This window comes from Halyomorpha halys, unplaced genomic scaffold, assembly GCF_000696795.3.
Source record: "Halyomorpha halys isolate HHAL.00 unplaced genomic scaffold, Hhal_1.1 Scaffold560.1, whole genome shotgun sequence".
Lineage (NCBI taxonomy): Eukaryota > Metazoa > Arthropoda > Insecta > Hemiptera > Pentatomidae > Halyomorpha > Halyomorpha halys.
Genome location: NW_027105487.1, coordinates 308,333 through 322,757, shown reverse-complemented (window position 1 = coordinate 322,757; position 14,425 = coordinate 308,333). Strand labels below are relative to the sequence as shown.

Genomic DNA, 14,425 nt, shown 5'->3' with positions numbered 1-14,425 from the left:
AATTGAAAAGATAAGACTTAGTACTTAGACTTGTAGATAGTAGAAATATAATGTTTAGGGTTGATTGGAGTGATTTTGAGTGTAATGAAATACGAAATGAAAAAATAATTTTAGTATGGGACAAATGTCCCTTGACGATAAATACATGGTTCACACATTATGATTATTTATCTGGCAAACATTTAAAAGTTTTCAGCTAGCAAAAGGAAATTATATTGAGATATTAGTTTAGCTACTGTTTATAATGATAAATAATATTTACCTATTTATATTGTTTACAAGAATGCGGAGGTTTGTTGTTTAAAGGAAAGAATGGATGAGGATTTTCGAATAGGGATGGGAAAAGTATTCCAGAAGGAGGTTGCACGCATGACGAAGGATTTGCTGAAGGAGGCGTTTCTATCTATAGGAGGGCATATATGAATCGATTGGCTGGGATCTGGTGTTTCATGAACGGAGAGTGAGGAGATCAAGGATAAAAGTAGGTTTTTTTTATTTTAAGAACTTGGAATAGGAAAATGCCAAGGAGGTATTGCCTTCGGGAGGTTGGATAGAGCCACTTCATCTCGGTATACCAACAGGAGACATGAGAGCGCCTGGGAAACCCAAAAGATAAAACTTACGAAGCAATTCACGAGTCTCTTCAGTTTCAAATCTGCATTTTTGCTGTTGCAAATGTGCTGAATTTTTTGTGAACATAAAACTCTACAATTGAAGGATCTGCTACAAAGGATGCATTTCGGATCAGCCACGATGTCCTATTACAACTACAATTTTCAAAAATATCAAATATTCAACAATCAGTGACCAGGAACAGAAACTTGTTCGCCGATATGGCAGATGATAGAATGATTAAATTTATCTTTATACTACTGTATTTAAGTGTGTATACACTTTTTTTTTATTATTATTTGTTTGATAATCTTTTTTGCTTCCTCCACCAATCTGAAGAGGGGAGCTAGCTCCAGACGACTCATTCTGATTTCTTGATGCTAGTATATTTATTTAAAAAACAACAGAAAGAGTTATCCCAAAAACTGAACTTTACAAAAAGTAAAAATAACAACAGTACAACTAAGACACTCTTTAATACACAAAAAATGAACAGAATAACAAAAGAATTTTGAAAAACACAACCTGATATAATAATAACAAAAACAGATAAAACTGTTGTTATCATCAAAGGCAAATGTATCCAAAATACATACACAAATTAATGACTAACACAAACATAACCTTAGCACAGTTTAAACAACAAAATCACTTTGACAATAAAACATACTGGAGAATCATTACAAAATCACCAACATTCTCAAAATTATATTCACATATTAAAAAAACATAAAGAACGAAACCCAGTTGAAACCATCGGAATCCCCAACATACGAGTTATCAAAATATCTAGCAGACATATTGAAACTAATTTCCACCAATAAATACAGCGTAACAGACTCCCTTAAATTTCAAAAGCATTCAAATCCCTCAAGAGTTCAAACTCGTTTCGTTGGACGCATCATCATTGTTTTCCAGTATACACTCCACTAAGATAAAAACTATGAAAGAACACCAATGGAATAAACTCGAAAAATATACAAATATTCCCAAAACACAATTCAACGAACTACTAGCTTTATGTATGGATACAAAATGTTTCCAATATCAATACTGTATCTAAATATTCGGATGTCCCATTGGATCTACTATTGCCCCGATTTTATCAGATATTTATTAAGATGATTTATGGAATACAGTAATTCCCATAAATCTATTTCATATACCATTTATATACAAATTTGTTGACAATTGTACGATTGTAACCGAAATACCAACCAATAATAACAAAAAATAAATAGTTTTAAGTTAATTTAAAAACTATTTCTCCAGATTAAATTTTTCCATTGAATCCGAAATAGAAAATAAAATACCATTTTTAGATGTACTTGTAATTATAAACTCAAAAGGGGAGATAGAATCAAAATGGTAGCAAAAACCCATGCAATGATACAAGTATATACGAGTATATTATATCGCCCAATCTCCAGAAAGATATAAAATCAATAGCGCTAAAACTTTAGTCAACCGAGCGCGAAAATTATCACCTAAACACAAAAAACAAAACAAAAAAAAAAACAGCAAAAAAGTAGTTGTTCTTCTGTTCGCAAATGGGCTCCCTCATAAATTAGTTTGCCTATCACTTACATTGACACAACCTAAACCCCAAAAATCTATCAGTAAAAGATACTACACAATTCCTTACATACCAATATTCTCAGAAAGGATATAAAAAACAATAACAAAAACGATTATGCTATTACACACAAAAATAAGGCCACTTTATCAAAACTTCATACCAATAAGAAAGACAAAAATAGAACATAATGTAGTGTATGAAATTTCCTTTGTAGAGAACTGTGGGAAATCAAATTTAAAAACTTCGACACAGTCTCTTAAAAGAGAGATATACCGAACACAATATACAATACAAATATAGCTGTACATATAAACACATAAACCCTAACAAACCTGACCTAACTGCTCTCACCACACATTTCAGACAAACAGGACATAAGTATAAATTTGATAAACCTATCAGACATCGAGGAAAACATAACTTCAAGCCAAATCTAAAAGAAATGATCACAATAGAAAAACAGAAAAATCTGGTTATCAACAAAAAATTAAATGCAAAAAATTTAAATTCATGTTATTCCAACCTCATAAATTCGTAAGACCTAATAAACAAAAATAAATATAATAAACTAAGTACAAAGCAGAAATAACGGACGAAGTTGTTAAAAAGATTGATCATGTTTTGGAAAAAGGAAAACAAACCCACACTAAGCCTTGAGTTAGTGGTATCACAGCAACGTAGAACGCTGTAATTGACAAATGTAAGTATTGTTTTAATTCTAGTAGGAATTAATTTTATACTCTGTAGATTGTAGTTTTTTAATAAACCCAATATTTTTTCATTGTATAAGATAAAAGAAAAACTGATAAAACGCAGTTTTTTATCCACCTTCCTCTTCATCCCAACCCTGACGCGTACGTGAACTCCATATAAATTAATCTCATCTAATAGTCCAGTCAAATACAAAAAAATAAAATCCAGACATTATAAAAAAAAATAAATACAAAGCTAGAGCTGTCCTCTTATATTGTCAAGTTGATATGAAGGATGAGGAAAATGTTTATACATAAAAAATTAATGGTTTACGTGAAAAAAGTATTCAGAACAAAATTAAGGTATATTAAATTTACTATCCAAATTGTAATATAACATTATGTATAAATCATTTCGTTTCTGAGATAGAGGGTAAAAGTTTACTTTTCGCAATATAAAACAGAACACTTTTATTTTATGAACATTAGGATTAGTTGTCTAATTTGACTGGATTAATATTTAGCTCCCTCTATCTCAGAAACGAAATGGTTTATACAAAAATGTAAGGTATATTAAATTTACTATCAAAATTGCGATATAACATTTTTGTATAAATCATTTCGTTTTTGAGATAGAAGGGGCAAATATTAATGCAGTCAAATTTGACAACTAATCCTAATATTTAAAAAATTAAACAGTGATCTGTTTTATATTGCGAATAGTGAACTTTTACCCTCTATCTCAGATATGAAATGATTTATATAAAAATTTATATTACAATTTTGATTGTAAATTTAATATACCTTAATTTTTTTCACGTAAATCATTAATTTTTGAGATATATATGTGTTTACAACTACCTCATCCTCCCTTTCATCTTGAAAATAAAGGAGAGCTCTAGCTTTGTATTTTTTTTTTAATGTTTGGATTTTACATTTTTTTTTTTGTACTTGGCTACAGACTATTAAATAAGATTAATTTCAACGAGGTAAATATATTCGTTGACTTCAACCCACATTTCTAGTCACGACTCCTTTCCGTATGATGTTTGACACAGAAAATCCGTTCCTGTCCACTTCAGAACCATGTTAGATCGAGGTAAAGAGAATAATAGATGAGGAATGACTAAGATGTTGCCCTCTAATGTTGAAAAGACTATATATTTCAGCGAGTGTCCGGAGCATTTAGTGGCTTTAGGGGGCAGTTATAGCTAATTCATATAATTTTCCTCCGCGTGGGCCCTAACTGAGACGTGTGCAGGTAGCGACCGACGCTCCCTCGGAGGTAACCTCTAATTTAAATTTATCTGGCTAGTGTGACCGCTCTGGGGGGTTCTCTTTCATCGTAACCGCCTCCTTTTGCACAAGTGTGATCCGCCACACGGCTCTGCTCTTTAATATAATCATACCAGTGCAGACCACCCAAAGAAATAAATGCTTCTCGGTAAATGCTCTCTTTTTTTTCTTTTCTCTTTAAATATAGTACTGCTTATTATAATTATATATGCTTATTAAAGTCAAGTGGGACACGGCGTGTTAATTGAAAGTTTATATTGATAGATCTAATTATGATATAGCTGGGCTGTCTACAACATCTAAACTTTCTCGTTCATATCGTAATCATAACGTTTAATGATTTATTTACAAGGTTTCCTTGTCTATTATAAATATAACTTTGTCCCGATAAATTACTCACATGTTCCTACACCTAAACCAATTTAAGAAACTAATTCAGACTAGATAACTCATATTTTCCATCCGTTATATACAGCCATTGTATTAATTTCGAATTCCGTTGGGACAATTTTGTTACAAATTCTGTTTAAAAAAAATTCAAATTTCAATTTCCCCTAAGATTCTGTCATCATTGGAGAGAAATGTATTTAACGGGGCAAAAAAAACTAATGATGACGGATTCTTTTGGGAAATTGAATTCTCAAATGAATTTTACATTTCTTCGATTTTCCTAACTGCTTGTGCATAAATCGTCAAAAATTGCTTTCAAGCTTTGTCGAATGAAAAGATTGTTCCCAATATTAATTTATGAAAAAATTGTATTTCCTGTTAGAATTCTTGAAAAATAGTGCTTTATCGTAAGAGAGAGATCTGTGTGTACAGTCAACTATCAATTATTTTTTAATACTGCAAAAGGACACATATAAATGTGATTATTGTGTTTGGTCCACCTAGCCTCATAAATTGGGTAAAAATCTGGCGGTCGAGCGTGATTCTGACCAAATCTCCTCCTTGCACAACCGTTGGTCTGTTAACAGTACTTCCTTAGAAAGTACTGCACCCATAACAGTACAACGGGTTGTAGTGGTACACATTTTAATTTTTTTTTTGTTGTGTTTTTTATTATTCATAGTGAAGTTTTTGGATATAATGCATATTATATGTTAAACACATTTCTTTAATATAATAGTTAGACTTCATTGAGGGAGTATCAATATTTAATGAGATTACTAAAAGCATTAGATGAACCTTGATGGATCGATAAAACAAAACAGAAAGTAGAAAATAAAATTAAAAAACAAGTAAAAAAAAAGGTAATGAAAATAAAAGTGAGTTTATCAAGTTGATATTTCAATTAGTCGCAGGATTATGCGGAGCGAGAGGCTGAGTGCGTATTTTAAATATTTATTAGATTAGTTATAAGGTAGATTTAAGATAGGAGGAGATGTGTATAATGCGAGCCGACGTGGGACCATTACGAGGGGCCCTACTATTAGGAACTATTAAGGCAAACTAACCGATCAAGACGTTCCGGGGGGAGGGTTTGTTCCTCAGATAGCTATGTAAATGAGCTACCTCCACGGTAGTTCTTTGTCAGCCTCCCTCTTCTGTCTCTACGTCTTCCGCGACAAATATTTACATTAATCGAATCTTCAGCGAGCCTCGAACCGAGAGGACCTCATCACATATTTTCCGCCATTGTAATAAATCTAAACGTCAGATTGTAAAATAAACGCGATAGATTTCTCGTATTTTATCACGAGTGTATTTTATTTTTTCTACTAAATTGAGACTAATCTTGATAGGTTCTATGGATGAACTGCAGCCAATGAGATTACCTCTTTTTTCATTGCTAAAGGTTCTTTAAATTCTGCGCTCCCGGCGAACTTGATAAATTTGAGCTCGGTGGGTCTGAACAATTTTTTTTTTTAATTTAAACCTACTGACTATCCTACAGTATACTTCGATAATGTTGCCCTTACCCCTGTTGAACAGATCCGCTACCTTGGACTACATCTGGATAAACGACTAACCTGGAATCCTCACACAAGACTGAAAAGACAGGAAACTGCACATCGATTTCGACTATTACAGCACTTACTAGACAAACGGTGTAAACTTCCAATTCGTTACAAAAGACTGATTTACATTACAATTATAAGGCCCATCTGGACATACGGCGTTGAGCTCCGGGGCTCCACTAAACCTTCGAACTCCTCTCGTATCCAATCCTTACAATCCAAAATCCTTCGTAAAATCCTAAATGCTCCCTACTTTGTCACAAATAAAATCATTCACAAAGACCTTAATGTTCCATTTGTAACCGATCTAGCCCGAACAAGATATCAATCTTGCTTCCTCTTTTATTCCGGACAATCCTCCGAGGCGTCTGAAAAGAAGATGGCCTCGAGACCTTATATTGTAAAAATGTTTTTAGAGTCCTACCATTGGGTAGTTTCGCTACATGCTTGTACCATACCATTATGATTTCCTCAAATTTACTTGATGTATTTATGTACAAGTGTACATATCAATAAATAAATTAAAAAAAAAAATTCTGTCAAATTGTTTATGGTTTTATTATAAAAACACAGTTATTGTCAAAAAAAGCTAAACCTCAATTTGAAAAAGTGTTCAGTCTAAAAAAAGGGAACTTTGCATGGTTAATTTTGTGCCCTCTATGTGCCAGCGACCTTGATGGAACACATCCCGCCTAGCAATTGCTCATAGCTACGACGGCTACATCCCATGTTGTCCCGGGCATTATAAGATAGAGAACCCTCCAGATTATAGATTGTGGGTAACCTTTGGTTATTACTAGAGTTTTTTTATTTTAATATCTTTATTGGAATTTACAACTGTATATTATATAATACATTCTGTAAATTTGATCTTATTTAAAATGGAGTGTTACAGGTGTAGAGCAACTACCCATTGGTAGCACTGTAATGACATTTTACATTAGCAGGTCTCGTGGCTATCTTCTTTTCAGGCGCCTCGGAGGATTGTCAGGAATGGAAGAGGATGCAAGGTTAGAAACTAGGGGGTTTGAGTGGTTAAGGAGTTTGTAATGGAAGGAGTGATATCTGGTTCATTACTAGAGTTAACCAGCATAGTAATTAAAATTATCATCTATTTAGTATTTGAAAGGTAACAAACTTAAAAAACAAATATTCACCATAAAAAATCAAGATTACTCCTTTTTCCATCGAAATTAGTCATAAACTGATCAATCTGGCTTTTTATAGTCATGCTCCTCAGACCATTTCTTAGTTCTAATTAGTCGAACACTGGCTTTGTGGCTTTGTGTTAGGCTGGGCCTTAGTGTTAAGATGGCATGGGAATTGAGGAATATCAGGTGGAATGGTAGAATTTCTAATCAGTCTGTTATATCGGAGTACTATCTAAGGGAGTTATTTTGATCTCTAAGTGTTAACATAAGAGTGACTCACTAGTAGTAGTATAAGGTATGAATGGCACGAGGGGAACATACCTTCCAAACATTGTGTGCAAAGTTCAACGGAAAACCTTTTCATAGGACTTTGGTATTTTTTTTTCTCCTTATGTAATTCAGAGGTAAATGATATGTCTAAATAACAGCTTTATTTCTGAATTGCTGCTTCTTGAATTATAAATGTATGTGTAATCTCTAGTAATTCTATTTATAATTAAAAAGCAAATCATTTCCTAATGATTCTATTTTTATTTAATTTTTTTAAATGTAATTTGTGATTATGTTATTGTTTTTATTTATTTTTACATACATTTGTTAAAACAAAATATATAGGGATGATGTGCATGTCCCCATGATTCTAGGTTATGATATATCTAAAAAGTAATAATGATGATGAAAATTGAAGATTCTAAAATGGCGTGAATACTTCAATTTCTAAATTTAATTCTAAAATCGCTGTAGAATGATTTTTTTTTTGTCCAAATGTATTATTTCAAATAGATCAGACATTTATAGAACATATTGTTGGAATTCAAGAATAGCAGAGAGACCGCATAGGAAGAGATACCTCGTGGACAAGTTCTGTGGACGATAACGGATCCATCCAAAGCGGTTTTATTGTGCCCTGGAGAACACGATCCTAGAACGTATTAATCCTTGATATGATTTAGATTGGAAAGGGGCCTTCGATACTGGAGATAGTCTCGTAAAGAGCCATATTACTCCGACATAACTTACAGTACGTAGCTTCGTAAGGGACTGTAAATCTCCCAGGCATCTCTTGGGTGGTTGTACCCCCACCGTTGCCCGCTGGCACTTTAATCAAGAAATCAATTTACTATACTCTTCCACGTTCTCACCCTGACAGGCTCTTCACTAATGAACTAGTTTTGTTACCAAGGGATTGTACTTCATGAGAACATTTTTTTTTACTACTAAAGGTTAGTCATATTGATTTGTCCTTAATTGGAAAACAAACAAGCTACTTTCATCTTTGTTAAATGTTGAAAAACGAAAATTAATTTGTTAGAAAAAATATCATTATAAAAAAAAAAATGAACTAATCAATAATTTTTGGAACCCCACTTAATTTACCCGTTTAAGATTCCTTCAAATAAAAAAAAGTTATACAAACAAAAAATGTTGTCCTAACTTTCTCATACAAAATTCCTAGTATGATTAACATCAATTATATTACTAATACCATATTACCAACCAGTTGATAACATTCAGAAATTTTTTTTAATTTAAGCAAATTTTTCTTTTTTTATGATATTGCTTCTAAAATCGCACGTTTCAAATTAGTCTTTCTCTATAAGAAGGAAAATTGGACCGAAAACTTCAAGAATAGCAAGTGACAGAAATTAAATAACAATTCAAGAGCTTCCTCTATGAGCTTATTTTCTTTGAACATTTTCTTCAAACTTTTCAGATGTAAGAAAAAAGCTCTTATCTTTGCCTCAGTTAACATATATTCAGTTTCAGCGCTGAAGAGCCTCTATTATGGATTAAGAACTGATTTATTGCTGGCCATAAAAAAGCTCTTTATGCCCAAAAATCGTTTTGTTATGTTTTGAAGTTTTAATCAAATTTTGAAGTTGTAAAAAAATCTAAGTCTGATTTTCTATCCTGATCGTTTAATACCTATAAATGTTTTAATGAAAGCTCTGAATGTGGTTTACGAAGCTATTACGTAAACTATGGTTTAAAAGATTTTTTTGATTTTTATATTTATTTATTTAATGTGATTTACACCTGTACAAGTAATCAATACAATAAGTAAATATGTTGTATATTTCATTTACACTTGAAAATCTTGGGAAGGAACCACCCATTGGTGGTACTTCAAGCATTAACTTAAATTAGAAGGACCTGTGGCCATTTTCTTTTCAGACGCCTAGGAGGGTTATCAGAGATTATTAAGGATGAAAGATTAAGAATTAATGGGTTAGTATGGGTAAGGAGTTTGGAATGAAAAGACGCATATCTGTTTTGGGCCAAATCTGCAACGAATGGGATGTTAAGGTCTTTGTGGATGAGTTTATTTGTAACGCAATAAGAAGCATCAAGGATTTTACGTAGGATTTAGGATTTTAAGGATTGGATGCGGGAGGAATTTGATGGCTTGGTAGAGCCCCAGAGCTCAATTCCATATGTCCAAATTGGTCTGAATATCGTAGTGTATACTAATTTTTTGTAGTGAATAGGAAGTTTATCAAGTGAGTGTTGTACCAATCGGAATCTACGAGCAGTTTCTTTTCGTTTCAGTCTTCTGTGTGGATTCCAAGTAAGTCTCTTGTCAAGATGGTGTCCTAAGTATCGACTCTGTTCAACAGGCGTTAGTGGAGTGTTTAGAAAGGATACTGTAGGACAGGAGGGTAGAGGTTTACGACGGAGAGTAAAGGTGATCTGATGGGATTTGTCAGGATTTATTTTGATTCTCCTGTTTTGACACCATTCTTCAATAGATGTTATGTGTGCCTGTAGTGTTTGTGATGCATTAGTCGAGTCGTTACTACAAACAGTATACATGTGTCATCAGCGTATGTTGTTAGGACTGTGTTAGGGTGGGTTGGGATGTCAGCTGTATAAACCGTATAAATAATGGGACCTAAGATACTACCTTCAGAAAGACCGGCGGGCTGAGAAAAGAGAGATGAGTAGGCTAGGTTATGTTTTACTTTAAAGGTTCTATCAGAGAGGGTTTTAAAAGATTTTAAAAAATTTGTAATGATAGGCAAGACGTGTAGTGCTAATTGTTTGAAGGAATTTTTTTATTGTTTTGATTGAGACAAAAAGGATAGTATAAAATTAATCAAAAAATTAAACTCAGGATCTACAAAAATATTATATCTCTGAAATAACTTTGTAAACTATTAAGACACATATAAAAATATATTTAAGGGTCGGTACCGTCAGGAATTCCCCTGTCAGTTATTCAGATTTCATTAGACTCTAAATATCGTTTTTCCGATTATTACATTTTCAAATACTCATAATTTAAAATTATTTATTTTCATACTTATTAAAAATATGTAAAAAATGATTAATGAATATATAATAAAAATAATAAACAGTGTTTTGAGACTCTATTTGCATACAAATTATTTTATTTAAACATATTTAAAAATATTTAAACAAACTATGATCTGTCACTCAATTATCCTAAAAATAATTAGTATGAAAAACCTGAACAATAAAGAAACAAAAACAAACCAAATAATGCTTATTCTCAAATATTATACTTCGGAACTATTTCTGAATCGATATTTGTATACAGTTTCCGGCTCCCTAAATATTCGATTTTTTCCGCGGGCCCTTAATAAATCATATTTTTTTCTAAATTTTTAGCTTTATTGAAGCTTTCCTTTTTAAAAGCGATTACCCATTCAACAGCGAAAAATTAAAAACAGGTACTATCTTCTTTGGGATAATATCTAATTTCAACTGTTTCGTTAATAACCATATATATTGAGACTGGGCAACCACCAAGAGGTTGGGTTAGTTGAAAAATATATTAAACACGAATTTTAAATTCACAAACAATTTATAGAACGTCTATTCATGATTAACATTATGAATGGAATGGATGGGCTTGATGTTCACAACACAACTTCTCATGCGGATTGGAAAGAAAACAATGAAAAACTGGAAAGATGCTAAATTCTTGGAATTGTCAATTACTGCCACAAAAATTCCAGAATTAGAAATTCCAAGAAAATTGCCGAATTGTTTAAATGAATATTTCGCAGCACCCATAATACTAAGAATTCATTATATAATCTATATGAGCGATATATCGTTGTTTTCATGATTATAAATTAATATTAGTTGGAAAATTCAAAACTAAACAAAAGTATTTTCTCATTGTGATTTCGAAGATAATATTATGAAACAAAATTGCCTGACACAGAAAGCTTAATGTTATGCTTTTCAATTTACATTGTAGAAATTAATTCAAAATTATTTTATAATGAATTCGAATCAGAATATTTCAAAAATAAAAATGAACGGAAAGCAGTGAAATCGAAATGTCATAAAACAATGTATATGTATGTTTTCAATAACATTTACGATCTTATAATAACTTCATATCATATTTGAAAATAGCCAAAATATTATTATTTATTTATCAGATTTATTTCTTTTTTCTCATTTGATGCTCAATAAACCAATATAATAAAGTTTAGAATAAGCCATATCTGTAATTTTTATATAATAAAATTAAATATAAGATTACAGATCAGTAGTTGGTAAACCCAGCTACATTAAGAATAATTTCAGGTTGTTATCATGAATGTCTATGTCAAACAAAATTAAGTCATCAGAATTTAATTTACGATCATAAAAATTTAAAAATAAAAAAAAAATAAACTAACTTATCTTTTAACTCAAATAAAGAGGATTTTAAACATGGTCTGAAGCTTTAATTCATGAACTAAAAAAAATTATTTTAACTTACATATCTTTACAAATGAACGATTTGATAGATTCATAGATATTTTTATTTTTAAAAAGCTTCACATATGTCGTCGGTTCAGAAGAAGACTGTCACAACTCAAAATAATTCATTTTTATGTTTTTTCTATGAAACGAAAACAATTTGTGTATTTTTATGTTGAAGAGAGTTACAAGTTGTAATTCTTACTCCGTCTGCTAGATGGTGCAGTAAGAATTACAACTGTAACTCTCTTCCACATAAAAATATAGACAAATTGCAATCGTTTCATTGTGAAAATGAATTATTTTGAGTTGTGAAAGTCTTCTTCCAAACCGAAGATATTTCCGTAAAATATCTAAAATGATCGAATGTCGGAGTGATAACACCTTTTTACTTTTAAATTACATTAGTAGCACAAAAGCACTTAAGATACAATAGTATAGTACTTACTATTAAGGAATAGTCTCGAAAATCTTTTTTTGCAGGAAAATCAACCAGGAAGCCGAACCATCATTTATAATAAAATAACAACTAACCAACTTGCTTCTTTCAGCCACAACACACAACTAAATAGACTAATCCTAAGAAGGTAGCAAAAACATATTATTATCAACCATGCTTACTTATCAAGAATATTTCCATGGTGTGTACAGCGCTTTAAAATGATTCTGAGAAGGAATATTTCATCTGTATGCTATTCTAATTTTTCAGTAATTTTTTTTTTGATTCATAAACGTTAAGTACAAATTTCAAATTGAAGATATTCTCAAAATTGTTATTGACTATATGAATGTTTCTGAGATTTCATTCAATTTGAAATTGATTAAAGGTTCTTTTAATCTGAGTTAACTATGTCCATCATATAATTTAAGGTAAGAGAAAAATAATAATTATTAAATTTTTGGCCTAAAAAATCTCAAAAACTTTTTAAATTTTAAATTTACACATAAGAGTTAAACTAACCATATAAATAATATATTATATTTAAATAACTTTTAATTAATTTCAACTTATTTATTTTAAATGCTATGAGATATTTTTATTTCAGGAGAACAATAAGAGAATAAATGGCAAATAGTCTAAAATGTTGTTTGAATATTAAAATAAATTAAAGAATTAATAAAAGGGCTTAATAATTAAATTATTTTATTCTTAAAAAGAAAAAAATATTTAATATTGAATTTAAGTGGCTACCTTAGTTCAAAAAAGTAAATAAAAAATAAATTACGTAATCGTCGTCATTTATGCTTAATAATATAATGAGAAATCCTCAATTTACTAAGCTGTTTCAGATGAAACCTATTATTAAACCTCAATAAAAAAAAAAAAACTGTAAATTATTAGACAATGGTTTATTAAGTACTTTGATTGAAATTAATTATATAGATAAATAAAAAACAAAAATAAGTGTTACTCAAGTGTTGTATGGAGCCTAAAATAAAAATTGCCCGATTGTAATGACGAGTTCCGAGGATCATCATAGGATGAGAAATCTGTATAGAAAAAACCAAAACATGTAAAAGTCACCGTATCTTCGCTTATAATAGTCAGATTTTGGTAATTATTTCTTTCTCATGGTTTTGTGGAGAATTTAATATTTCTATATATATATATTTCTAGTGACAATATAATCTACCATAAAATCCACACTTCTTAAGTTATTCGCAAATAAAATCTTCTATTCTTCGTAGCATTTTATCCCATTTTTTCTGGGAGATATATTCTTTGTAAATAGGTGTAGTTAATAAATAGCGTTGGAGATGTTTTGGCGATACAGTCAAAATCACATATTGCCCATTGCTGTTGCCAATCACTATTGCTCGGCCAATATTGCCTGGGTATAAGTTGAAGTCTGAAGCCCTACAAAATGAAAAAAGGAAGCAACAAACTAGGACCTCCCGAACAAAAGATGGTGATTTTCATCCTAAGTCTTTAGGATAGTGATTTCAAAACACTTAAAATATTGCCCCTACTTCATGAATGGCCAGATGTGCATGAGAAATTTCGAATGCGCTGTGACTTAATAAAGAAATATTTGTTGCTAATGACAAGTTTTGAGGATCCTCGTGGAATGAATGTCCTGATTATGATGATGTGAATTTGATGTCAATGATCAAAAAATAATATATATAAAACATATAACGAATGATCACTTCGATCTGCAAAGAAGAACTTAACAACCGCGAGCCAAAGATGTTAAAACGTACACACTTTTTCAGTCTCACTCAATTTAGTTCCCTATTCGTGTAGTCAGTCTCAGTCTACTAAAATTATTTAAAAAAATTTTGAATTATTAAAGTTGTCTAGAATCTTGAAAATCTATTGGAAAAAATGAGATGCAGTTTTTGGCATCATCGACTTTTTTTTATTAATTGTTAAAAGAATCTTTAGGAAATTTATTTCCTTAAGAC

General features: G+C 31.0%; 1 protein-coding gene across 2 annotated transcripts in view; it reads right to left on the bottom strand.

Moving 5' to 3' along the window:
• The window catches only part of wg (wingless), an 87,480-nt gene extending 74,911 nt beyond the window's left edge, over positions 1-12,569 (bottom strand). For both annotated transcript variants that reach the window (XM_014426234.2, XM_014426235.2), the window contains exon 1: positions 12,465-12,569. The gene's annotated coding sequence lies outside the window, so the exon portion shown is untranslated. The remainder of the gene's footprint in view (positions 1-12,464) is intronic.
• Positions 12,570-14,425: the final 1,856 nt, after the last annotated feature.